Here is a 6,212-nt window from a genome sequence, read left to right on the forward strand (position 1 = left end):
GATCAAAAAATTGCCTTAAAACTGACAATATGTCAAAATGCGGTCGGAGAATCAAATTGCTCAATTTCTCGCTGTGCAATGACCTTTCGTGGTAAGCGTTTTTCTTTGACAGAAAAAAATCCACTTACGCCCCTCTGAATATGGAAAAATTCTGGTTGCTTTTGTTAAACTTCCTGAATGTCATTTCCTTAGTGAGTGTAATTTCCTACCGGAAACAGAGCTACGAAATATTGGAGCTAAGTTAAATCAACTTAAATCATTGTTTAACGGGACCGCCTTTTAATCAATTTTCGGTTCATCCAGAAGTTTATTTATAAGTTCATTTTGAAAATGACCGGCCATAGATGTTTCTCATTTTACTCTTACAATACTTGACATTTGACCGAAACCCTGGAACATTTCAGGACAAGACATTGGAAAGATTAATTAAGTATAATTGAATTTAAAACATAAAAACCGAATTCAAAATAAATCAATGATTTTATTTCCTCTCTGAATATCCGTCAGAAATAAGAAGCCATTTGACTGCTTCTCGGCTTTCCGAAGGCAGTAAAACTCGGCCAATTACTTCTGAGCTAGCCAATGAGCGCGTATAGAAAGAACTACTCACGTGTGTGGTGTAAACTTAAATGATACATCAACCCAAGCGTCTCTGGAAATTTATTTAAACTTAGTTGCGTTTCATTTTTTAGGAGGAGTGGGGTGGCAAGGGAGAGGAAGAGTGACTAACGGCCATAATGTCAATTAGTGATGGAACATTCCAGAAGGAACCAGAGTAATACAAGATGAGTGAAACATGATGTACGAAATGGCAAAAAAAGATAAATTTAGGTGGTTTCAAAATAACATCAGAGTAACATAAGGATGGTTCAATTTTCTACTTATATAAATTGTACAACTGCTGCTGTAAGTTGTCGATTAGCTTTTCAATGCAGTGATTATTGCAGAATCAAGTAAAGTAACTTGGGGGATCACCAGAAACTGGGTGGCTTGGAGTCAAACAACCTAACGGATCACCTATGTTTAAACGGGTTTTCTTGATTAAATTAACCCTGATACTGTTATCCCTTTTCAGTGTCATCTACGCACTGAGACACTAAGCAACATGTTAGATCTCTTCAGGGTTACCTCGGGGCGATTGATTGGAGATAGGGGCTTCATGACCTGCAGCTATATGGTGCTAAGTCAACTTGGAGAGTATTTAAAATCGTCTACAAATTCTTATTTCAGACAGATTTGGCACCTTAATGGCGCCTTGATTATACAATTGTCCTAATGACGGTGTTGCATAATCTTTGATTTGGCGGAAACTAATGCATGATCCGCACCACTACAAATAGATCAAGTGTCTGTCCGTGCCGTCTGGCGCCAGCGGACTTTGCTTTGGGAAGAGCATAATCATCATTAGAGGAGAGATAATTTGTGTACCTCTCCGGCACGTTAGTTATTTCCTGTAAGACGAAGTCAGCGCTTGTAATTGAACAAAGTGCCCACACACGGTATGTTATCTTAATGACACCACAAAGCCGAACTCTCGTTATGTTTCCCACACAGAGTTGGTTTAAAGAGCTTTTTTGTGGTTACTTCCACACGAGAAAGGGACAAAGCTTTGTTTTCAATAAACACAAATGTTTGTTAATTGCCACCTATTCGACTTAGGATAGATAATGCATATTTTTCTCTGGCCGAGGAAAACGTGGAATAACCTAGCAACAAAAATCTGAGGTAAAGATATCCCCATGGACTTTGAGTCATGTCTTTGCGTGATGAGCACAGGCGGCAGTGCTTTGAGACACTTCACACCAAAACTCATCTGTTAATTATCATCTTAAGTGAGCCGTTTTTGGATCCACCTGCATTCCACTATTTTCATGCCATACCACACAGTTTTTCAAGAACATGTTTTAAGTTATCCGTAAAATTACACACTGAAGCTCTATCCTTGCGCCAAAGCTATGCTGTATCACCCCGACAAGTAGACTATAGACTGTTCCTTTTAGACTTCATTAACTCATAAGGGTAACAACGAAAACCCCAGAGGCAAAGGTAGATGAGAGATATGGGACATAAAAAAGGGTTCAGGCTTGGTTCAGGATATACCAAGTATGGGGTTTGAGTCGTATACTATGGAAAACACTTGTTAAAGAAAAGAAAAAGAGCATTAGTAAAGCCTTTATAGTTAATGACAACCGAACTGGAACTTTTGACTTAAAACTGCGTGTAAATCAGGAATTGCATAGTCATCAACGATTTCCGGCTGTTAAAAATCATGGAAATGTTGCAAAAATATATATCTCTAGACAATATCTCTAACAACATTGCTAATGAAGTTGTAAACATTTACCGAGGTGATCGGTTAGGTATTGCTTGAGTGTCTTAAAGCAAAGTTTTGATATCTACAAAGATAGGCCAACACCCGCCTTAAAAAAATAGGATATTTCCGTTTTACCCACAAGATGAGACCATAAAAATAAACATTTTCCGGCATTCTTATTAACACGATCCAGCCAGCCCGAACCTTAAAAGATCTCTGAAAGTGACGGCAACATTTCATACTGGTATTAACATAGGAAGTGGGTAGTTTAGCTTAGAAACACCGTGAAGAGATAAATTTTGAAATGCCCAATGCTTGAGGAAGCTAAACTAGCAGATCAATTGGCACGAGCGTGTCTTTGGGTCCAACCTCAGTAATGCTTTTTTGGAACTGTCCGCATTTTCAGAGCATCAACTTACGAAAAGCACTCCTTGTCCTCTGCAGACCTCGGCGTAGACCTCGTGTTTTACATTGACCCCGATAACCCGACCTTCCGCTCCCTGTGTACTTATCCGTCATACCAATCAAAGGAAAAAAAAAAATTAAGCGTTTGTGTTGATGAGTTTCTGATGTGAAAGCCTCTAGGATTCGAGCGGAATGCACCATTATGGAAGGACACATTTAATCTAGATCTTTTTCCATCCATGCGTAAAAATGAGTGAACTGTGCATCAGGCAACAGAGGGGTTCTATGTTTTGGGTTCTAGCGAGTCAAGCATGGTCTTAGTCCAGGAGGGAGGTTTTTAGCCATCCATTCTTCCGAAAAAGGGAAACAAAAAAAGCATAAAGATCGACGAATGTTCTGCCGTTGTTCAGAAGTCAAGACGCATTTTACTTGCAAAGTTTCTTTGCCAAAAGAGCCGATTTGTCACTTGCATGACTATCCGTCTATCTCTTGCCGATAATGTTCACGACAACGGATGTAATTAATCGGCAAGATATCACTTGTCAGGTGACCGTCGCTTAACATCGAAAGACTTGTTTCCACACATCGGCTTTCTTTTGCAAATTCCTCTTTTCCTTGGTCAAACTTAAAGCATATTTGAAAAAGAATAAGCGTTTGTCATGATGAGAAAGGATGATTCATTTCATGATGCATATGGAATAACATAAGAGACTGAGGTTAATCTTTCAAGGCTCTTAACTCGAATCACGAATATTTCCGTTTCGTGCTAAGTCTTACATCTAATTCCTGCTCGAAATAGTTTGAACTGTGAAGTTCAATTAATCCATTAACTGAGCATGAGCGAGACACGCCGAAAATACCATCAACAAACCATGAATCTCATCCATTCTCTAGCGAGTAACAGTATTACCTTGCAATTCAGAATTGCGCTTTCTGTTACTAATTGTCATATCTTTGCATCTCTAGTATTCTCTTACCCTCCACCTCCCCGCCCCCCCTTTTCTAATTAAGTGTCCTCGGAAACGTCTAAGCACATGAACAATGAAGAGTTTAGTGAATTTTATCCGCTTCAATAATCTTTAGTCTCGAGGAAAAGTGAAAAAATAGCCTTAAATTTAGCGCCAGTCTCGAATATACACTCATTAAGTGGCTAGGTGATTTCCTGCAAGATCGTTTCCAACGTGTTGTTTTGGAAGGTGAAAGCTCAGACTGGTCCATGGTTTACTCTGGTGTCCCTCAGGGAAGTATTGTTGGGCCAATGTTGTTCTTGTTGTATGTCAATGATATACCTGAGAACCTATCGTGCTCAAGTGAAATGTTTGCCGATGATACTCTATTGTTTAATAGATACTCTATTGTTTAACTCAGATCAGCCATCATCTGTTCATCAACCTGTGTGTGAAAGCTTGTCTCAGATCGTAGACTGGTGTAAAAAGTGGCTTTTGAAATTTAAAGCATCTAAATGCAAATGTATGAGAATCACAAGATCTAGATCTGAAACACCATGCTCGTACAACATCAATTCAATCCCACTGGAACAGGTTAAAACACACAAACATCTTTGGAGTCATTATATCATCTGACTTATCTTGGAAACCGCATGTTCTCTCTGTTGCTACTAAAGCGCACATTTGGAAAATGTTCTGAAGCAATAACAATTGGATATAAGTCTATGGTTCGGCCAATTGTTGAGTATGCTTGTCGTGTTTGGAATCCACATCAACAATATCTGTCTGATAAGCTTGAAAGAGTGCAAAGGAATGCTTCCAGGTGGATCCTTAGTAGTTGGCCAACACTCAACTCGCGTCGTGAATTTCTTAGTTTAGTGCAATTATTCAAATTCATTAATGGTTTTTCAAGAGTAGACTTATGTAATTACTTAACTTTCTCCAATAGTCGGACGAGATCTACCAACAATGTCAAAATCTGGACGCCTTATGCTCGAACAAATATCCTCAAGAACTCTTTTTGGTATAAATATATAAAAATCTGGAATGACTTGCCAAGTGACATAATTAGCTCTAGCTCTGCTAGTAAGTTTAAAAAAAAAACTGAAAGAACACATTTTTAAATAATATCAATAATATTGCACCAATATATATTTATCAATTAAGTTTTTTTCAAATAATTTTTACCTTTACATTTTAGTTCTATTTTTATTGCATATTGCTTTTATTCTGGGGGCTGCCGTTCATGAGGATTTAGTTCCTCTCTGGCTTGACCCTTTTTGCCACTTTGCATTTCGATGTTATTTTTATTTTTTATCTGTCTGTATATATGTTTTAATTATTATCTCTGCTTTTTTATATTATTATTATTATTATCTTATTATTTAGGCAAATGAAGTTATTATAAATAAATAAATTAACAAATAACAAATTAACAGTAATTTCAAAGGGTGTGGGGGGGGGGGGAAGCAAGCTTACAGATTTAGCTAAGCACTAGTCAGTCAGAGGAATCGGTTGTACCGTTTAACTTAACTGCGAGAAGCACAATTTTTCAGAGCAGCAACAATTATAAAGTAAACGCAAATATTGAAACTATGAAATTCAAATTACAAACAATCGTCGCGGTTTTGAAACAGTACAATGCTGTTTCAAGCCCTGTTCTTGGTGAAGGGAAATTTCGATGACTTCACTGCATCAAAGAGGTCGAGAATATGTATTGCGCTTGATAAGTCCTAACTCTCTTCCCATATTTACAGGAAAATGAACGTGCATTTAGCGAATCTCGGTAAAACAAATGTAGAGCGTTAGACGAAATAAACAGAGGATATTCGTATCCCTGCCACGCGGGGATACGAATTTTCTCTTCGATTGTTTGACTCAATAGCTCACGAGTGAGCGCAGCTAACGAGTGAGATATCGAGTTGAACACGAGAAGATAAATTTCATATCTATAAGCAACCACGTATTATTTTGTTTAACATATAGACACAATAGCCCTTTACTGACAAGAAAAGTCAACTTGATTAATGAATGAAAATCAAAGGATCGACAATTCCCGAACAAAAATCGTAAAGTGCGTTGGAGCTAAGGCTCAAGATGAGAAAATACGTTAAATCACTACACAAACAAATAATGGGCGTAATTTTCAAAATGCAAAATTCTCAGTTATTGACTTGCTCCTTACCGACAGAAGAAATCTTTTAGTACACAGCCAAAATCGGCCTCGAGAAATGCCACTATCAAAGCCACTGAATACGTTACTTTCGGTTTTTCTTTCCGTATTTTGATTTTCTTCCCCTTCTAGAAAAGTTTGAACGTCCGACAAACGACCTTGGATTGAGAGTGGTGAAGGCTTTGCCGTTTATTCATCAACCTGACCGAATGGCGCGAAAGGCGAGTGGCGTTTAGCAGCTGATTGGCGATATCAAATGCGTGGAAAAAATACGATATTTTTTCACGTGTGTTGTTATGGCTTTTCTCAAGGTAACAGGACCGAGTTTAGTCCAATTCGGCCTATAATAATAGGAGTGAATAACAAAATCGGA

The sequence above is a fragment of the Pocillopora damicornis genome, chromosome 2, assembly GCF_964200805.1.
Source record: "Pocillopora damicornis chromosome 2, jaPocDami1.2, whole genome shotgun sequence".
In the NCBI taxonomy this organism is placed as follows: domain Eukaryota; kingdom Metazoa; phylum Cnidaria; class Anthozoa; order Scleractinia; family Pocilloporidae; genus Pocillopora; species Pocillopora damicornis.